Source organism: Cryptomeria japonica, unplaced genomic scaffold (genome assembly GCF_030272615.1).
Source record: "Cryptomeria japonica unplaced genomic scaffold, Sugi_1.0 HiC_scaffold_1273, whole genome shotgun sequence".
Classification (NCBI taxonomy): domain Eukaryota; kingdom Viridiplantae; phylum Streptophyta; class Pinopsida; order Cupressales; family Cupressaceae; genus Cryptomeria; species Cryptomeria japonica.
The window spans coordinates 335-20,000 of record NW_026729801.1 but is presented as its reverse complement, the minus strand read 5'-3'; the positions used below and the strand labels follow the sequence as shown (position 1 = coordinate 20,000).

The 19,666-nt window shown below is 63.6% G+C and overlaps 4 non-coding genes across 4 annotated transcripts; all 4 read right to left on the bottom strand.

The window, feature by feature from the left end:
• Positions 1–840: 840 nt before the first annotated feature.
• On the bottom strand, positions 841–959 carry LOC131873233 (5S ribosomal RNA). The gene has a single exon (XR_009371230.1). It is a non-coding gene; the product is annotated as a 5S ribosomal RNA (ribosomal RNA).
• Positions 960–6,887: 5,928 nt separating this feature from the next.
• On the bottom strand, positions 6,888–7,007 carry LOC131873234 (5S ribosomal RNA). Its single transcript, XR_009371231.1, has one exon. It is a non-coding gene; the product is annotated as a 5S ribosomal RNA (ribosomal RNA).
• Positions 7,008–12,941: 5,934 nt separating this feature from the next.
• LOC131873235 (5S ribosomal RNA) lies at positions 12,942–13,058 on the bottom strand. Its single transcript, XR_009371232.1, has one exon. It is a non-coding gene; the product is annotated as a 5S ribosomal RNA (ribosomal RNA).
• A 5,969-nt stretch (positions 13,059–19,027) lies between these two features.
• Positions 19,028–19,146, bottom strand: LOC131873230 (5S ribosomal RNA). The gene has a single exon (XR_009371227.1). It is a non-coding gene; the product is annotated as a 5S ribosomal RNA (ribosomal RNA).
• Positions 19,147–19,666: the final 520 nt, after the last annotated feature.

Sequence of the window (19,666 nt, the reverse complement as noted above, 5' to 3'; positions counted from 1 at the left end):
TTTCGTGCGCTCCAAGGTGCGCACGAAGTCGGAGCTCGGTTTGCCCCGGGTGCGCACCTTGGTGGGCGCCATGGTGCACTCCGAGGTGCCCAAGATTGGTGCGCACCAAGGAGCGCTCCGAAGTGCGCTCCAAGGTGCGCAGGTGCGCGCGAAGTCGAAAGTTGGGTTAATTGTCCGGTTTGCCTCGGGTGCGCACCTTGCGTGCACCTTCGCCAGGTGGGCGCCTTGGTGCGCACACCCTTGGCTGGCTGCGCACCCGGGGCGCGCACACCTTGGCACCCGCGTTTCCTTCATTTTAAATTTTTTTTTTTTACAATCTCTCAAGTGGGAAATTCTATAATCTCAACTTTTTTGCCTTTTCAGGAAACTTTTGAATGGAGCGCATCATTGGTGCGCTCCGAAGTGTGCTCCAAGGGTGCGCACCTCTGGTGTGCTCCAAAGCTCTCTCCAGCTGCGTGCACCTGCCTCGGCCGCGCACCCGGCCCCGCCCAGCTTCGCTCACCTGTCCCGGGCGTCTGGTGCGGAACCTTAGAGTAAGAAACATCACCGTGCACCTTGGCCAACGTGCGCGACTCGACCGAGCGCGCACTGGCCGAGGTGCACACCGATTTCACCTGGGTGCGCGCGCAGCACCTCGGGCGCACCGGGGTGCGCGCACAACGCCCGGGTTGCACCGTGGCCTGTGTGCTCGGGGCGCCTCGGGTGCGCGCTCGGTGTCGCCCCCGCGCGCGGCGGTAGTGCGGGCAGCGCCACCCCGGCCCGGCCCGGCCCCGACGAGAACGCAAACGGGCAAAAGGTTTATTCAAATAGCATTGCGACGCCCGGGCGAAAAACTAAGAAAGGGTGCAACACCGGGACTTCCCGGGAGGTCACCCATCCCAGTACTACTCCGGCCCAAGCGCGCTTAACTGCGGAGTTCTGATGGGATCCGGTGCACTAACGCTGGTATGATCGCACCCGTTATGAGCTTGTCGCAGTGTGTACTTAGCAAACCGCGACCCACGTGCGAATCCACACCCGGCCACCCACCCCCGTCGAGGTGCACACCCTCCCTCGCGAAGTGCGCCCCGTTCGCCAAGTGTGAGCCCTGCCCGGGTGCGCGCACCTTGCTAGGGCATCGGGTGTGCACCCGGCCCGGCCTACGTGCGTGCACCTGGACGGGGCGCTCGTGTGCGTGCAGTGTCCCGTCTGCAACGCGGTGCCCACACACCACCTCGGGCGCAACGACCTGCGCTCACATGTGGGCCGAGTGCACCTTGGTGCATGTTCGGGGCGCCTCGGGTGCACGCTCGATCTTGCCCCGGTGCACCAAGGCGCTCGGTTTGCCCCGGGTGCGCACTTGGTGCAAGGTGGGCACCCAAAATAGGGATCAAGCACCAAAACACAAGTTTCGGGATGCAAAATGGGACCCAAGGACCACAAATGCGTTCCAAGACCCATGATGGGTCCACGAGAACAAAAATGTGTTCCGAGACTTAATAAACAAATATTGGGTTTTAGGAGAAGAAACATGCTCTGATGCCCAAAACGAGAATCGACCCCGAAAAGGCCACAGGCCAAAAAGTGGGATGCGAGACAAAAAAAAATGGGACCCGAGGACCAAAATTGGGTTCCCAGGTCGAAGACCAGGGCAACCGGACAAGAAACGACCTCTAAGGCTCGAAATGAGTCCCGACGACTAAAACTTGACAAGAAGCACCCATCAGGCACCCAACTCGACACCCATGGGATGCCGACCCACCCGGGCTTCCACCTAGCACACCTTGGCACCCACCCACCCTCGCACCCAACCTCGCACCCACTTAGCACCTTTGAACCCACATTGGCACTCACCCTGACCCTGGCACCTTGGAACCCACATTGGCACTCACCTTGACCCTGGCACCCACCTTTGCACTCACCTTGGGACCCACCCTGGCTCCCACCTCGGCACCCACCCAGACACCCACCTTGGTTCCTTGGCACCCACCTTGGATCCTTGGCACCCACCCCGACACCCACCTTGGCACGCAACTTGGCTACTTGCCACCCACCTTGGCTCCTTGACGCCCACCCCGACAACCACCCCGTGACCTACCCTGGCTAGGGTTGGTGCACACCCACCCTGGTGCCCACCTTGGCACCCACCCCATGACCCACCTTGGCACGCACCTTAGTACCCACCCCGTTACCCACCCTAGGACCCACCCCGTGACCCACCTTGGCCAGGGTGGGTGCCTTGGTGCGCACAACTTGCCTGGGCTGCACACCAGGGCGGGCTCAAGATGGCACCCGCGTTCCGTTTTTTTCACTATCTTTCAAACGGAAATTTTAAAATCTCGTTTTTTTTTTTTTTTTGCCTTTTCTGGAAATTAGTGAAGGCAGCGCATCAAAGGTGCGCAATGCTGGTGCGAACCCGGGAGCGCTCCGATGTGTGCTCCAAGGTGCGGCGTGCACGAAGTCCGAGCCCCGGCTTGCCCCGGGTGCGCACCTCGCGTGCACCTTCGCCGGGGTGAGCACCTTGGCTGGGTTGCGCGCCCTGGTGCGCACCAAGGAGCGCTCTGAAGTGTGCTCCAAGGTGCGGCGTGCACGAAGTCGGAGCTCGGTTTGCCCCGGGTGTGCACCTCGGGTGCGCACCTCGCGTGCACCTTCGCTGCGGTGGGCACCTTGGCTGGGTTGCGCGCCTTGGTGGGCACCATGCAGTGCACGAAGTCGGAGCCCGGGTTTGCCCCGGGCGCGCACCTCCGCCAGGGTGGGCACCTTGGTGCGCACAACTTGCCTGGGCTGCGCACCAGGAAGGGCTCAAGATGGCACCCGCGTTCCGTTTTTTTCACTATCTTTCAGAACGGAAATTTTAAAATATCGTTTTTTTTTTGCCTTTTCTGGAAATTAGTGAAGGCAGCGCATCAAAGGTGCGCAACGCTGGTGCGAACCTGGGAGCGCTCCGATGTGTGCTCCAAGGTGCGGCGTGCACGAAGTCGGAGCCCGGTTTGCCCGGGTGCGCCCTGGTGGGCACCATGGTGCGCACCAAGGAGCGCTCCGAAGTGTGCTCCAAGGTGCGGCCTGCACGAAGTCGGAGCCCCGGTTTGCCCCGGGCGTGCACCGCGGGTGGGCACCTTGGTGCGCATGCCTTGCCTGGGCTGCGCACCAGGGCGGGCTCAAGATGGCACCCGCGTTCCGTTTTTTTCACTATCTTTCAAACGGAAATTTTAAAATCTCATTTTTTTTTGCCTTTTCTGGAATTAGTGAAGGCAGCGCATCAAAGGTGCGCACCTCGCTGCCCACCACGGTGCGCAACGCCGGTGGGCACCCGGGAGTGCTTCGAAGTGTGCTCCAAGGTGCTGCGTGCACGTTGTCGGAGCCCGGTTTGCCCCGGGTGCGCACCTCGCGTGCACCTTCGTCGGGGTGGGCACCTTGGCTGGGTTTGCCCCGGCTGCGCTCCGAAGCGGGGTTATTGGAGCGCCGCCCTCTTTTTTTGTCGGAGCGTTTGGTGGGGTTTCTCGCATTGGCTCTTCCCAGGCCCGGTTGCCACCCTGGCGCGCACGAAGTCGGAAGTAGGGTTAATTGCCCGGGTGCGCAACCTTTGCCAGGGTGGGCACCTTACCTGGGCTGTGCACCAGGGCGGGCTCAAGATGGCACCCGCGTTCCGTTTTTTTCACTATCTTTCAAAACGGAAATTTTAAAATCTCCTCTTTTTTTTGCCTTTTCTGGAAATTAGTGAAGGCAGCGCATCAAAGGTGCGCACCTCGCTGCCCACCTTGGTGTGCTCTGAGGTGCGCACCCCGGGAGCGCTACGAAGTGTGCTCCAAGGTGCGGCGTGCACGTTGTCGGAGCCCGGTTTGCCCCGGGTGCGCACCTCGCCTGCACCTTGGCCGGGGTGGGCACCCTGGCTGGGTTTGCCCAGGGTGCGCTCCGAAGCGGGGTTACTGGAGCGCCCCCTCTTTTTTTGTCAGAGCGTTTGGTGGGGTTTCTCGCATTGGCTCTTCCAGGCCCGGTTGTTGGGTGCGCTCCCACCCTGGCGCGCGCGAAGTTGGAAGTTGGGTTAATTGCCGGGCGCGCACCTTCGCCAGGGTGGGCACCTTGGTGCGCACACCTTGGCTGGGCTGCGCACCAGGGCGGGCTCAAGATGGCACCAGCATTCCCTTTTTCTCACTATCTTTCAAAACGGAAATTTTAAAATCTCGTTTTTTTTTGCCTTTTATGGAAATTAGTGAAGGCATCGCATCAAAGGTGCGCACCTCGCTGCCCACCTTGGTGTGCTCCGAGGTGCCCACCCACGGTGCGCTCCGAGGTGCCCACCACGGTGCGCAACGCCGGTGCGAACCCGGGAGCGCCCCGATGTGTGCTCCAAGGTGCGGGCGTGCACGAAGCCGGACCCCGGTTTGCCCCGGGTGCGCACCTCGCGTGCACCTTGGTGCGCACACCTTGGCTGGGTTGCGCGGCCTGGTGGGCACCATGGTGCGCACCAAGGAGCGCTCCGAAGTGTGCTCCAAGGTTGCGGCGTGCACGAAGTCCTAGCCCGGTTTGCCCCGGGTGCGCACCTTCGCCGCGGTGGGCACCATGGCGTGCACGAAGTCGGAGCCCGGTTTGCCCCGGGTGCGCACCTCGCGTGCACCTTCGCCGGGGTGGGCACCTCGGCTGGGTTGCGCGCCCTGGTGCGCACCAAGGAGCGCTCCGAAGTGTGCTCCAAGGGTGCGGCGTGCACGAAGTCGGAGCCCGGTTTTGCCCCGGGTGCGCACCTTCGCCGCGGTGGGCACCCTGGTGCGCACCATGGCGTGCACGAAGTCGGAGCCCGGTTTGCCCCGGGTGCGCACCTCGCGTGCACCTTCGGCGGGGTTGCGCGCCCTGGTGCGCACCAAGGAGCGCTCCGAAGTGTGCTCCAAGGTGCGGCGTGCACGAAGTCGGAGCCCGGTTTGCCCCGGGTGCGCACCTCGCGTGCACCTTCGGCGGGGTTGCGCGCCCTGGTGGGCACCATGGTGCGCACCAAGGAGCGCTCCGAAGTGTGCTCCAAGGTGCGGCGTGCACGAAGTCGGAGCCCCGGTTTGCCCCGGGTGCGCACCTCGCGTGCACCTTCGCCGCGGTGGGCACCATGGCGTGCACGAAGTCGGAGCCCGGTTTTGCCCCGGGTGCGCACCTCGCGTGCACCTTCGCCGGGGTGGGCACCTCGGCTGGGTTGCGCGCCCTGGTGCGCACCAAGGAGCGCTCCGAAGTGTGCTCCAAGGTGCGGCGTGCACGAAGTCGGAGCCCGGTTTGCCCCGGGTGCGCACCACTCGCGTGCACCTTCGCCGCGGTGGGCACCATGGCGTGCACGAAGTCGGAGCCCGGTTTGCCCGGGTGCGCACCCCGCGTGCACCTTCGCCGGGGTGGGCACCTCGGCTGGGTTGCGCGCCCTGGTGCGCACCAAGGAGCGCTCCGAAGTGTGCTCCAAGGTGCGGCGTGCACGAAGTCGGAGCCCGGTTTGCCCCGGGTGCGCACCTCGCGTGCACCTTCGCCGCGGTGGGCACCTTGGCTGGGTTGGGCACCATTGAGCGCTCCGAAGTGTGCTCCAAGGTGCGCACCATGGCCCTCCAAGGTGCGCAGCATGGCGTGCACGAAGTCGGAGCCCGGTTTGCCCCGGGTGCGCACCTCGCGTGCACCTTCGCCAGGGTGGGCACCTCGGTGCGCACACCTTCTCAATGTTTTCTTGCCTTTTCTGGAAATTGGTGAAGGCAGCGCATCAAAGGTGCGCACCTCGGTGTGCTCCGAGGTGCGAACCCGAGAGCGCTCCGAGGTGCCCACGAAGTCGAAAGTCGGGTTAATTGCATTGTTTTCCCCGGGTGCGCTCCGAGGTGCGCAACATCGGTGCGCACCAAGGAGGGCTCCGAAGTGTGCTCCAAGGTGCGCACGATTCGGAGCTCGGTTTGCCCGGGGTGCGCACACCTTGGCTGGGTTGCGCACCCTTTGTGCGCTCCAAGGTGCGCACGAAGTCGGAGCTCGGTTTGCCCCGGGTGCGCACCTTCGCCAGGGTGCGCACCTTGATGCGCACGCCTTGGCTGGGCTGCGCACCTTGGTGGGCGCCATGGTGCGCACCTTTCGTGCGCTCCAAGGTGCGCACGAAGTCGGAGCTCGGTTTGCCCCGGGTGCGCACCTTGGTGGGCGCCATGGTGCACTCCGAGGTGCCCAAGATTGGTGCGCACCAAGGAGCGCTCGAAGTGCGCTCCAAGGTGCGCAGGTGCGCGCGAAGTCGAAAGTTGGGTTAATTGTCCGGTTTGCCTCGGGTGCGCACCTTGCGTGCACCTTCGCCAGGGTGGGCGCCTTGGTGCGCACACCTTGGCTGGGCTGCGCACCCGGGCGCGCACACCTTGGCACCCGCGTTTCCTTCATTTTAAATTTTTTTTTTTACAATCTCTCAAGTGGGAAATTCTATAATCTCAACTTTTTTTGCCTTTTCAGGAAACTTTTGAATGGAGCGCATCATTGGTGCGCTCCGAAGTGTGCTCCAAGGTGCGCACCTCTGGTGTGCTCCAAAGCTCTCTCCAGCTGCGTGCACCTGCCCCGGCCGCGCACCCGGCCCCGCCCAGCTTCGCTCACCTGTCCCGGGCGTCTGGTGCGGAACCTTAGAGTAAGAAACATCACCGTGCACCTTGGCCAACGTGCGCGACTCGACCGAGCGCGCACTGGCCGAGGTGCACACCGATTTCACCTGGGTGCGCGCGCAGCACCTCGGGCGCACCGGGGTGCGCGCACAACGCCCGGGTTGCACCGTGGCCTGTGTGCTCGGGGCGCCTCGGGTGCGCGCTCGGTGTCGCCCCCCGGCCGCGCGCGGTAGTGCGGGCAGCGCACCCCGGCCCGGCCCGGCCCCGACGAGAACGCAAACGGGCAAAAGGTTTATTCAAATAGCATTGCGACGCCCGGCGAAAAACTAAGAAAGGGTGCAACACCGGGACTTCCCGGGAGGTCACCCATCCCAGTACTACTCCGGCCCAAGCGCGCTTAACTGCGGAGTTTCTGATGGGATCCGGTGCACTAACGCTGGTATGATCGCACCCGTTATGAGCTTGTCGCAGTGTGTACTTAGCAAACCGCGACCCACGTGCGAATCCACCCCGGCCACCCACCCCCGTCGAGGTGCACACCCTCCCTCGCGAAGTGCGCCCCGTTCGCCAAGTGTGAGCCCTGCCCGGAGTGCGCGCACCTTGCTAGGGCGTCGGGTGTGCACCCGGCCCGGCCTACGTGCGTGCACCTGGACGGGGCGTCGTGTGCGTGCAGTGTCCCGTCTGCAACGCGGTGCCCACACACCACCTCGGGCGCAACGACCTGCGCTCACATGTGGGCCGAGTGCACCTTGGTGCATGTTCGGGGCGCCTCGGGTGCACGCTCGATCTTGCCCCCGGTGCACCAAGGCGCTCGGTTTGCCCCGGGTGCGCACTTGGTGCAAGGTGGGCACCCAAAATAGGGATCAAGCACCAAAACACAAGTTTCGGGATGCAAAATGGGACCCAAGGACCACAAATGCGTTCCAAGACCCATGATGGGTCACGAGAACAAAAATGTGTTCCGAGACTTAATAAACAAATATTGGGTTTTAGGAGAAGAAACATGCTCTGATGCCCAAAACGAGAATCGACCCCGAAAAGGCCACAGGCCAAAAGTGGGATGCGAGACAAAAAAAAAATGGGACCCGAGGACCAAAATTGGGTTCCCAGGTCGAAGACAGGGCAACCGGACAAGAAACGACCTCTAAGGCTCGAAATGAGTCCCGACGACTAAAACTTGACAAGAAGCACCCATCAGGCACCCAACTCGACACCCATGGGATGCCGACCCACCCGGGCTTCCACCTAGCACACCTTGGCACCCACCCACCCTCGCACCCAAACCTCGCACCCAACTTAGCACCTTTGAACCCACATTGCACTCACCCTGACCCTGGCACCTTGGAACCCACATTGGCACTCACCTTGACCCTGGCACCCACCTTTGCACTCACCTTGGGACCCACCCTGGCTCCCACCTCGGCACCCACCCAGACACCCACCTTGGTTCCTTGGCACCCACCTTGGATCCTTGGCACCCACCCGACACCCACCTTGGCACGCAACTTGGCTACTTGCCACCCACCTTGGCTCCTTGACGCCCACACCCCGACAACCACCCCGTGACCTACCATGGCTAGGGTTGGTGCACACCCACCCTGGTGCCCACCTTGGCACCCACCCCATGACCCACCTTGGCACGCACCTTAGTACCCACCCCGTTACCCACCCTAGGACCCACCCCGTGACCCACCTTGGCCAGGGTGGGTGCCTTGGTGCGCACAACTTGCCTGGGCTGCACACCAGGGCGGGCTCAAGATGGCACCCGCGTTCCGTTTTTTTCACTATCTTTCAAAACGGAAATTTTAAAATCTCGTTTTTTTTTTTTTTTTTGCCTTTTCTTGAAATTAGTGAAGGCAGCGCATCAAAGGTGCGCAATGCTGGTGCGAACCCGGGAGCGCTCCGATGTGTGCTCCAAGGTGCGGCGTGCACGAAGTCGAGCCCGGCTTGCCCCGGTGCGCACCTCGCGTGCACCTTCGCCGGGGTGAGCACCTTGGCTGGGTTGCGCGCCCTGGTGCGCACCAAGGAGCGCTCTGAAGTGTGCTCCAAGGTGCGGCGTGCACGAAGTCGGAGCTCGGTTTGCCCCGGGTGTGCACCTCGGGTGCGCACCTCGCGTGCACCTTCGCTGCGGTGGGCACCTTGGCTGGGTTGCGCGCCTTGGTGGGGCACCATGCAGTGCACGAAGTCGGAGCCCGGTTTGCCCCGGGCGCGCACCTCCGCCAGGGTGGGCACCTTGGTGCGCACAACTTGCCTGGGCTGCGCACCAGGAAGGGCTCAAGATGGCACCCGCGTTCCGTTTTTTTCACTATCTTTCAGAACGGAAATTTTAAAATATCGTTTTTTTTTGCCTTTTCTGGAAATTAGTGAAGGCAGCGCATCAAAGGTGCGCAACGCTGGTGCGAACCTGGGAGCGCTCCGATGTGTGCTCCAAGGTGCGGCGTGCACGAAGTCGGAGCCCGGTTTGCCCCGGGTGCGCCCTGGTGGGCACCATGGTGCGCACCAAGGAGCGCTCCGAAGTGTGCTCCAAGGTGCGGCCTGCACGAAGTCGGAGCCCGGTTTGCCCCGGGCGTGCACCGCGGGTGGGCACCTTGGTGCGCATGCCTTGCCTGGGCTGCGCACCAGGGCGGGCCTCAAGATGGCACCCGCGTTCCGTTTTTTTCACTATCTTTCAAAACGGAAATTTTAAAATCTCATTTTTTTTTGCCTTTTCTGGAAATTAGTGAAGGCAGCGCATCAAAGGTGCGCACCTCGCTGCCCACCACGGTGCGCAACGCCGGTGGGCACCCGGGAGTGCTTCGAAGTGTGCTCCAAGGTGCTGCGTGCACGTTGTCGGAGCCCGGTTTGCCCCGGGTGCGCACCTCGCGCTGCACCTTCGTCGGGTGGGCACCTTGGGCTGGGTTTGCCCCGGCTGCGCTCCGAAGCGGGGTTATTGGAGCGCCGCCTCTTTTTTTGTCGGAGCGTTTGGTGGGGTTTCTCGCATTGGCTCTTCCCAGGCCCGGTTGCCACCCTGGCGCGCACGAAGTCGGAAGTAGGGTTAATTGCCCGGGTGCGCACCTTTGCCAGGGTGGGCACCTTACCTGGGCTGTGCACCAGGGCGGGCTCAAGATGGCACCCGCGTTCCGTTTTTTTCACTATCTTTCAAAACGGAAATTTTAAAATCTCCTCTTTTTTTTGCCTTTTCTGGAAATTAGTGAAGGCAGCGCATCAAAGGTGCGCACCTCGCTGCCCACCTTGGTGTGCTCTGAGGTGCGCACCCGGGAGCGCTACGAAGTGTGCTCCAAGGTGCGGCGTGCACGTTGTCGGAGCCCGGTTTGCCCCGGGTGCGCACCTCGCCTGCACCTTGGCCGGGGTGGGCACCCTGGCTGGGTTTGCCCAGGGTGCGCTCCGAAGCGGGGTTACTGGAGCGCCCCCTCTTTTTTTGTCAGAGCGTTTGGTGGGGTTTCTCGCATTGGCTCTTCCCAGGCCCGGTTGTTGGGTGCGCTCCCACCCTGGCGCGCGCGAAGTTGGAAGTTGGGTTAATTGCCCGGGCGCGCACCTTCGCCAGGGTGGGCACCTTGGTGCGCACACCTTGGCTGGGCTGCGCACCAGGGCGGGCTCAAGATGGCACCAGCATTCCCTTTTTCTCACTATCTTTCAAAACGGAAATTTTAAAATCTCGTTTTTTTTTGCCTTTTATGGAAATTAGTGAAGGCATCGCATCAAAGTGCGCACCTCGCTGCCCACCTTGGTGTGCTCCGAGGTGCCCACCACGGTGCGCTCCGAGGTGCCCACCACGGTGCGCAACGCCGGTGCGAACCCGGGAGCGCCCCGATGTGTGCTCCAAGGTGCGGCGTGCACGAAGCCGGACCCGGTTTGCCCCGGGTGCGCACCTCGCGTGCACCTTGGTGCGCACACCTTGGCTGGGTTGCGCGGCCTGGTGGGCACCATGGTGCGCACCAAGGAGCGCTCCGAAGTGTGCTCCAAGGTGCGGCGTGCACGAAGTCCTAGCCCAGGTTTGCCCCGGGTGCGCACCTTCGCCGCGGTGGGCACCATGGCGTGCACGAAGTCGGAGCCCGGTTTGCCCCGGGTGCGCACCTCGCGTGCACCTTCGCCGGGGTGGGCACCTCGGCTGGGTTGCGCGCCCTGGTGCGCACCAAGGAGCGCTCCGAAGTGTGCTCCAAGGTGCGGGCGTGCACGAAGTCGGAGCCCGGTTTGCCCCGGGTGCGCACCTTCGCCGCGGTGGGCACCCTGGTGCGCACCATGGCGTGCACGAAGTCGGAGCCCGGTTTGCCCCGGGTGCGCACCTCGCGTGCACCTTCGGCGGGGTTGCGCGCCCTGGTGCGCACCAAGGAGCGCTCCGAAGTGTGCTCCAAGGTGCGGCGTGCACGAAGTCGGAGCCCGGTTTGCCCCGGGTGCGCACCTCGGCGTGCACCTTCGGCGGGGTTGCGCGCCCTGGTGGGCACCATGGTGCGCACCAAGGAGCGCTCCGAAGTGTGCTCCAAGGTGCGGCGTGCACGAAGTCGGAGCCCGGTTTGCCCCGGGTGCGCACCTCGCGTGCACCTTCGCCGCGGTGGGCACCATGGCGTGCACGAAGTCGGAGCCCGGTTTGCCCCGGGTGCGCACCTCGCGTGCACCTTCGCCGGGGTGGGCACCTCGGCTGGGGTTGCGCGCCCCTGGTGCGCACCAAGGAGCGACTCCGAAGTGTGCTCCAAGGTGCGGCGTGCACGAAGTCGGAGCCCGGTTTGCCCCGGGTGCGCACCTCGCGTGCACCTTCGCCGCGGTGGGGCACCATGGCGTGCACGAAGTCGGAGCCCCGGTTTGCCCCGGGTGCGCACCCCGCGTGCACCTTCGCCGGGGTGGGCACCTCGGCTGGGTTGCGCGCCCTGGTGCGCACCAAGGAGCGCTCCGAAGTGTGCTCCAAGGTGCGGCGTGCACGAAGTCGGAGCCCGGTTTGCCCCCGGGTGCGCACCTCGCGTGCACCTTCCGCCGCGGTGGGCACCTTGGCTGGGTTGGGCACCATTGAGCGCTCCGGAAGTGTGCTCCAAGGTGCGCACCATGGCCCTCCAAGGTGCGCAGCATGGCGTGCACGAAGTCGAGCCCGGTTTGCCCCGGGTGCGCACCTCGCGTGCACCTTCGCCAGGGTGGGCACCTCGGTGCGCACACCTTCTCAATGTTTTCTTGCCTTTTCTGGAAATTGGTGAAGGCAGCGCATCAAAGGTGCGCACCTCGGTGTGCCCGAGGTGCGAACCCGAGAGCGCTCCGAGGTGCCCACGAAGTCGAAAGTCGGGTTAATTGCATTGTTTTCCCCGGGTGCGCTCCGAGGTGCGCAACATCGGTGCGCACCAAGGAGGGCTCCGAAGTGTGCTCCAAGGTGCGCACGATTCGGAGCTCGGTTTGCCCGGGGGTGCGCACACCTGGCTGGGTTGCGCACCCTTTGTGCGCTCCAAGGTGCGCACCGAAGTCGGAGCTCGGTTTGCCCCGGGTGCGCACCTTCGCCAGGGTGCGCACCTTGATGCGCACGCCTTGGCTGGGGCTGGCGGCACCTTGGTGGGCGCCATGGTGCGCACCTTTCGTGCGCTCCAAGGTGCGCACGAAGTCGGAGCTCGGTTTAGCCCCGGGTGCGCACCTTGGTGGGCGCCATGGTGCACTCCGAGGTGCCCAAGATTGGTGCGCACCAAGGAGCGCTCCGAAGTGCGCTCCAAGGTGCGCAGTGCGCGCGAAGTCGAAAGTTGGGTTAATTGTCCGGTTTGCCTCGGGTGCGCACCTTGCGTGCACCTTCGCCAGGGTGGGCGCCTTGGTGCGCACACCTTGGCTGGGCTGCGCACCCGGGCGCGCACACCTTGGCACCCGCGTTTCCTCATTTTAAATTTTTTTTTTTACAATCTCTCAAGTGGGAAATTCTATAATCTCAACTTTTTTTGCCTTTTCAGGAAACTTTGAATGGAGCGCATCATTGGTGCGCTCCGAAGTGTGCTCCAAGGTGCGCACCTCTGGTGTGCTCCAAAGCTCTCTCCAGCTGCGTGCACCTGCCCCGGCCAGCGCACCCGGCCCCGCCCAGCTTCGCTCACCTGTCCCGGGCGTCTGGTGCGGAACTTAGAGTAAGAAACATCACCGTGCACCTTGGCCAACGTGCGCGACTCGACCGAGCGCGCACTGGCCGAGGTGCACACCGATTTCACCTGGGTGCGCGCGCAGCACCTCGGGCGCACCGGGGTGCGCGCACAACGCCCCGGGTTGCACCGTGGCTGTGTGCTCGGGGCGCCTCGGGTGCGCGCTCGGTGTCGCCCCCAGCGCGGCCGCGGTAGTGCGGGCAGCGCACCCCGGCCCGGCCCGGCCCCGACGAGAACGCAAACGGGCAAAAGGTTTATTCAAATAGCATTGCGACGCCCGGACGCGAAAAACTAAAAAAGGGTGCAACACCGGGACTTCCCGGGAGGTCACCCATCCCAGTACTACTCCGGCCCAAGCGCGCTACTGCGGAGTTCTGATGGGATCCGGTGCACTAACGCTGGTATGATCGCACCCGTTATGAGCTTGTCGCAGTGTGTACTTAGCAAACCGCGACCCACGTGCGAATCCACCCCGGCCACCCACCCCCGTCGAGGTGCACACCCTCCCTCGCGAAGTGCGCCCCGTTCGCCAAGTGTGAGCCCTGCCCGGGTGCGCGCACCTTGCTAGGGCGTCGGGTGTGCACCCGGCCCGGCCTACGTGCGTGCACCCTGGACGGGGGCGTCGTGTGCGTGCAGTGTCCCGTCTGCAACGCGGTGCCCACACACCACCCTCGGGCGCAACGACCTGCGCTCACATGTGGGCCGAGTGCACCTTGGTGCATGTTCGGGGCGCCTCGGGTGCACGCTCGATCTTGCCCCGGTGCACCAAGGCGCTCGGTTTGCCCCGGGTGCGCACTTGGTGCAAGGTGGGCACCCAAAATAGGGATCAAGCACCAAAACACAAGTTTCGGGATGCCAAAATGGGACCCAAGGACCACAAATGCGTTCCAAGACCCATGATGGGTCCACGAGAACAAAAATGTGTTCCGAGACTTAATAAACAAATAATATGGGTTTTAGGAGAAGAAACTATGCTCTGATGCCCAAAACGAGAATCGACCCCGAAAAGGCCACAGGCCAAAAGTGGGATGCGAGACAAAAAAAAATGGGACCCGAGGACCAAAATTGGGTTCCCAGGTCGAAGACAGGGCAACCGGACAGAACGACCTCTAAGGCTCGAAATGAGTCCCGACGACTAAAACTTGACAAGAAGCACCCATCAGGCACCCAACTCGACACCCATGGGATGCCGACCCACCGGGCTTCCCACCTAGCCACACCTTGGCACCCACCCACCCTCGCACCCAACCTCGCACCCAACTTAGCACCTTTGAACCCACATTGGCACTCACCCTGACCCTGGCACCTTGGAACCCACATTGGCACTCACCTTGACCCTGGCACCCACCTTTGCACTCACCTTGGGACCCACCCTGGCTCCCACCGTCGGCACCCACCCAGACACCCACCTTGGTTCCTTGGCACCCACCTTGGATCCTTGCACCCACCCGACACCCACCTTGGCACGCAACTTGGCTACTTGCCACCCACCTTGGCTCCTTGACGCCCCCACCCCCGACAACCACGCCCCGTGACCTACCCTGGCTAGGGTTGGTGCACACCCACCCTGGTGCCCACCTTGGCACCCACCCCATGACCCACCTTGGCACGCACCTTAGTACCCACCCCGTTACCCACCCTAGACCCACCCCGTGACCCACCTTGGCCAGGGTGGGTGCCTTGGTGCGCACAAACTTGCCTGGGCTGCACACCAGGGCGGGGCTCAAGATGGCACCCGCGTTCCGTTTTTTTCACTATCTTTCAAAACGGAAATTTTAAAATCTCGTTTTTTTTTTTTTTTTTGCCTTTTCTGGAAATTAGTGAAGGCAGCGCATCAAAGGTGCGCAATGCTCGTGCGAACCCGGGAGCGCTCCGATGTGTGCTCCAAGGTGCAGCGTGCACGAAGTCCGAGCCCGGCTTGCCCCGGGTGCGCACCTCACGCGTGCACCCTTCGCCGGGGTGAGCACCTTGGCTGGGTTGCGCGCCCTGGTGCGCACCAAGGAGCGCTCTGAAGTGTGGCTCCAAGGTGCGGCGTGCACGAAGTCGGGAGCTCGGTTTGCCCCGGGTGTGCACCTCCGGGTGCGCACCTCGCGTGCACCTTCGCTGCGGTGGGCACCTTGGCTGGGTTGCGCGCCTTGGTGGGCACCATGCAGTGCACGAAGTCGGAGCCCGGTTTGCCCCGGGCGCGCACCTCCGCCAGGGTGGGCACCTTGGGTGCGCACAACTTGCCTGGGCTGCGCACCAGGAAGGGCTCAAGATGGGCACCCGCGTTCCGTTTTTTTCACTATCTTTCAGAACGGAAATTTTAAAATATCGTTTTTTTTTGCCTTTTCTGGAATTAGTGAAGGCAGACGCATCAAAGGTGCGCAACGCTGGTGCGAACCTGGGAGCGCTCCGATGTGTGCTCCAAGGTGCGGCGTGCACGAAGTCGGAGCCCGGTTTGCCCCGGGTGCGCCCTGGTGGGCACCATGGTGCGCACCAAGGAGCGCTCCGAAGTGTGCTCAAGGTGCGGCCTGCACGAAGTCGGAGCCCCGGTTTGGCCCCGGGCGTTGCACCGCGCGGGTGGGCACCTTGGTGCGCATGCCTTGCCTGGGCTGCGCACCAGGGCGGGCTCAAGATGGCACCCGCGTTCGTTTTTTTCACTATCTTTCAAAACGGAAATTTTAAAATCTCATTTTTTTTTGCCTTTTCTGGAAAGTAGTGAAGGCAGCGCATCAAAGGTGCGCACCTCGCTGCCCACCCACGGTGCGCAACGCCGGTGGGCACCCGGGAGTGCTTCGAAGTGTGCTCCAAGGGATGCTGCGTGCACGTTGTCGGAGCCCGGTTTGCCCCGGGTGCGCACCTCGCGTGCACCTTCGTCGGGGTGGGCACCTTGGCTGGGTTTGCCCCGGCTGCGCTCCGAAGCGGGGTTATTGGAGCGCCGCCTCTTTTTTTGTCGGAGCGTTTGGTGGGGTTTCTCGCATTGGCTCTTCCCAGGCCCGGTTGCCCACCCTGGCGCGCACGAAGTCGGAAGTAGGGTTAATTGCCCGGGTGCGCACCTTTGCCAGGGTGGGCACCTTACCTGGGCTGTGCACCCGGGCGGGCTCAAGATGGCACCCGCGTTCCGTTTTTTTCACTATCTTTCAAAACGGAAATTTTAAAATCTCCTCTTTTTTTTGCCTTTTCTGGAAATTAGTGAAGGCAGCGCATCAAAAGGTGCCGCACGCTCGCTGCCCACCCTTGGTGTGCTCTGAGGTGCGCACCCGGGAGCGCTACGAAGTGTGCTCCAAGGTGCGGCGTGCACGTTGTCGGAGCCCGGTTTGCCCCGGGTGCGCACCTCGCCTGCACCTTGGCCGGGGTGGGCACCCTGGCTGGGTTTGCCCAGGGTGCGCTCCGAAGCGGGGTTACTGGAGCGCCCCCTCTTTTTTTGTCAGAGCGTTTGGTGGGGTTTCTCGCATTGGCTCTTCCCAGGGCCCGGTTGTTGGGTGCGCTCCCACCCTGGCGCGCGCGAAGTTGAAGTTGGGTTATTGCCCGGGCGCGCACCTTCGCCAGGGTGGGCACCTTGGTGCGCACACCTTGGGCTGGGCTGCGCACTCAGGAGCGGGCTCAAGATGGCACCAGCATTCCTTTTTCTCACTATCTTTCAAAACGGAAATTTTAAAATCTCGTTTTCTTTTGCCTTTTATGGAAATTAGTGAAGGCATCGCATCAAAGGTGCGCACTCCTCGCTGCCCACCTTGGTGTGCTCCGAGGTGCCCACCACGGTGCGCTCCGAGGTGCCCACCACGGTGCGCAACGCCGGTGCGAACCCGGGAGCGCCCCGATGTGTGCTCCAAGGTGCGGCAGTGCACGAAGCCGGACCCCGGTTTGCCCCGGGTGCGCACCTCGCGTGCACCTTGGTGCGCACACCTTGGCTGGGTTGCGCGGGCCTGGTGGGCACCATGGTGCGCACCAAGGAGCGCTCGAAGTGTGCTCCAAGGTGCGGCGTGCACGAAGTCCTAGCCCGGTTTGCCCCGGGTGCGCACCTTCGCCGCGGTGGGCACCATGGCGTGCACGAAGTCGGAGCCCGGTTTGCCCCGGGTGCGCACCTCGCGTGCACCTTCGCGCCGTGTGGGCACCTCAGGCTGGGTTGCGCGCCCTGGTGCGCACCAAGGAGCGCTCCGAAGTGTGCTCCAAGGTGCGGCGTGCACGAAGTCGGAGCCCGGTTTGCCCCGGGTGCGCACCTTCGCCGCGGTGGGCACCCTGGTGCGCACCATGGCGTGCACGAGTCGGAGCCCGGTTTGCCCCGGTGCGCACCTCGCGTGCACCTTCGGCGGGGTTGCGCGCCCTGGTGCGCACCAAGGAGCGCTCCGAAGTGTGCTCCAAGGTGCGGCTTCTTGTGCACGAAGTCGGAGGCCCGGTTTGCCCCGGGTGCGCACCTCGCGTGCACCTTCGGCGGGGGTTGCGCGCCCTGGGTGGGCACCATGGTGCGCACCAAGGAGCGCTCCGACAGTGTGCTCCAAGGTGCGGCGTGCACGAAGTCGGAGCCGGTTTGCCCCGGGTGCGCACCTCGCGTGCACCTTCGCCGCGGTGGGCACCATGGCGTGCACGAAGTCGGAGCCCCGGTTTGCCCCGGGTGCGCACCTCGCGTGCACCTTCGCCGGGGGGTGGGCACCTCGGCTGGGTTTGCGCGCCCTGGTGCGCACCAAGAGCGCTCCGAAAGTGTAGCTCCAAGGTGCGGCGTGCACGAAGTCGGAGCCCGGTTTGCCCCGGGTGCGCACCTCGCGTGCACCTTCGCCGCGGTGGGCACCATGGCGTGCACGAAGTCGGAGCCCGGTTTGCCTCGGGTGCGCACCCCGCGTGCACCTTCGCCGGGGTGGGCACCTCGGCTGGGTTGCGCGCCCTGGTGCGCACCAAGGAGCGCTCCGAAGTGTGCTCCAAGGTGCGGCGTGCACGAAGTCGGAGCCCGGTTTGCCCCGGGTGCGCACCTCGCGTGCACCTTCGCCGCGGTGGGCACCTTGGCTGGGTTGGGCACCATTGAGCGCTCCGAAGTGTGCTCCAAGGTGCGCACCATGGCCCTCCAAGGTGCGCAGCATGGCGTGCACGAAGTCGGAGCCCGGTTTGCCCCGGGTGCGCACCTCGCGTGCACCTTCGCCAGGGTGGGCACCTCGGTGCGCACACCTTCTCAATGTTTTCTTGCCTTTTCTGGAAATTGGTGAAGGCAGCGCATCAAAGGTGCGCACCTCGGTGTGCTCCGAGGTGCGAACCCGAGAGCGCTCCGAGGTGCCCACGAAGTCGAAAGTCGGGTTAATTGCATTGTTTTCCCCGGGTGCGCTCCGAGGTGCGCAACATCGGTGCGCACCAAGGAGGGCTCCGAAGTGTGCTCCAAGGTGCGCACGATTCGGAGCTCGGTTTGCCCGGGGTGCGCACACCTTGGCTGGGTTGCGCACCCTTTGTGCGCTCCAAGGTGCGCACGAAGTCGGAGCTCGGTTTGCCCCGGGTGCGCACCTTCGCCAGGGTGCGCACCTTGATGCGCACGGCCTTGGCTGGGCTGCGCACCTTGGTGGGCGCCATGGTGCGCACCTTTCGTGCGCTCCAAGGTGCGCACGAAGTCGGAGCTCGGTTTGCCCCGGGTGCGCACCTTGGTGGGCGCCATGGTGCACTCCGAGGTGCCCAAGATTGGTGCGCACCAAGGAGCGCTCCGAAGTGCGCTCCAAGGTGCGCAGGTGCGCGCGAAGTCGAAAGTTGGGTTAATTGTCCGGTTTGCCTCGGGTGCGCACCTTGCGTGCACCTTCGCCAGGGTGGGCGCCTTGGTGCGCACACCTTGGCTGGGCTGCGCACCCCGGGGCGCCACACCTTGGCACCCGCGTTTCCTTCATTTTAAATTTTTTTTTTTTACAATCTCTCAAGTGGGAAATTCTATAATCTCAACTTTTTTTGCCTTTTCAGGAAACTTTTGAATGGAGCGCATCATTGGTGCGCTCCGAAGTGTGCTCCAAGGTGCGCACCTCTGGTGTGCTCCAAAGCTCTCTCCAGCTGCGTGCACCTGCCCCGGCCGCGCACACCCGGCCCCGCCCAGCTTCGCTCACCTGTCCCGGGCGTCTGGTGCGGAACCTTAGAGTAAGAAACATCACCGTGCACCTTGGCCAACGTGCGCGACTCGACCGAGCGCGCACTGGCCGAGGTGCACACCGATTTCACCTGGGTGCGCGCGCAGCACCTCGGGCGCACCGGGGTGCGCGCACAACGCCCGGGTTGCACCGTGGCCTGTGTGCTCGGGGCGCCTCGGGTGCGCGCTCGGTGTCGCCCCCGCGCGCGCGCGGTAGTGCGGGCAGCGCACCCCGGCCCGGCCCGGCCCCGACGAGAACGCAAACGGGCAAAAGGTTTATTCAAATAGCATTGCGACGCCCGGCGAAAAACTAAAAAAGGGTGCAACACCGGGACTTCCCGGGAGGTCACCCATCCCAGTACTACTCCGGCCCAAGCGCGCTTAACTGCGGAGTTCTGATGGGATCCGGTGCACTAACGCTGGTATGATCGCACCCGTTATGAGCTTGTCGCAGTGTGTACTTAGCAAACCGCGACCCACGTGCGAATCCACCCCGGCCACCCACCCCCGTCGAGGTGCACACCCTCCCTCGCGAAGTGCGCCCCGTTCGCCAAGTGTGAGCCCTGCCCGGGTGCGCGCACCTTGCTAGGGCGTCGGGTGTGCACCCGGCCCGGCCTACGTGCGTGCACCTGGACGGGGCGTCGTGTGCGTGCAGTGTCCCGTCTGCAACGCGGTGCCCACACACCACCTCGGGCGCAACGACCTGCGCTCACATGTGGGCCGAGTGCACCTTGGTGCATGTTCGGGGCGCCTCGGGTGCACGCTCGATCTTGCCCCGGTGCACCAAGGCGCTCGGTTTGCCCCGGGTGCGCACTTGGTGCAAGGTGGGCACCCAAAATAGGGATCAAGCACCAAAACACAAGTTTCGGGATGCAAAATGGGACCCAAGGACCACAAATGCGTTCCAAGACCCATGATGGGTCCACGAGAACAAAAATGTGTTCCGAGACTTAATA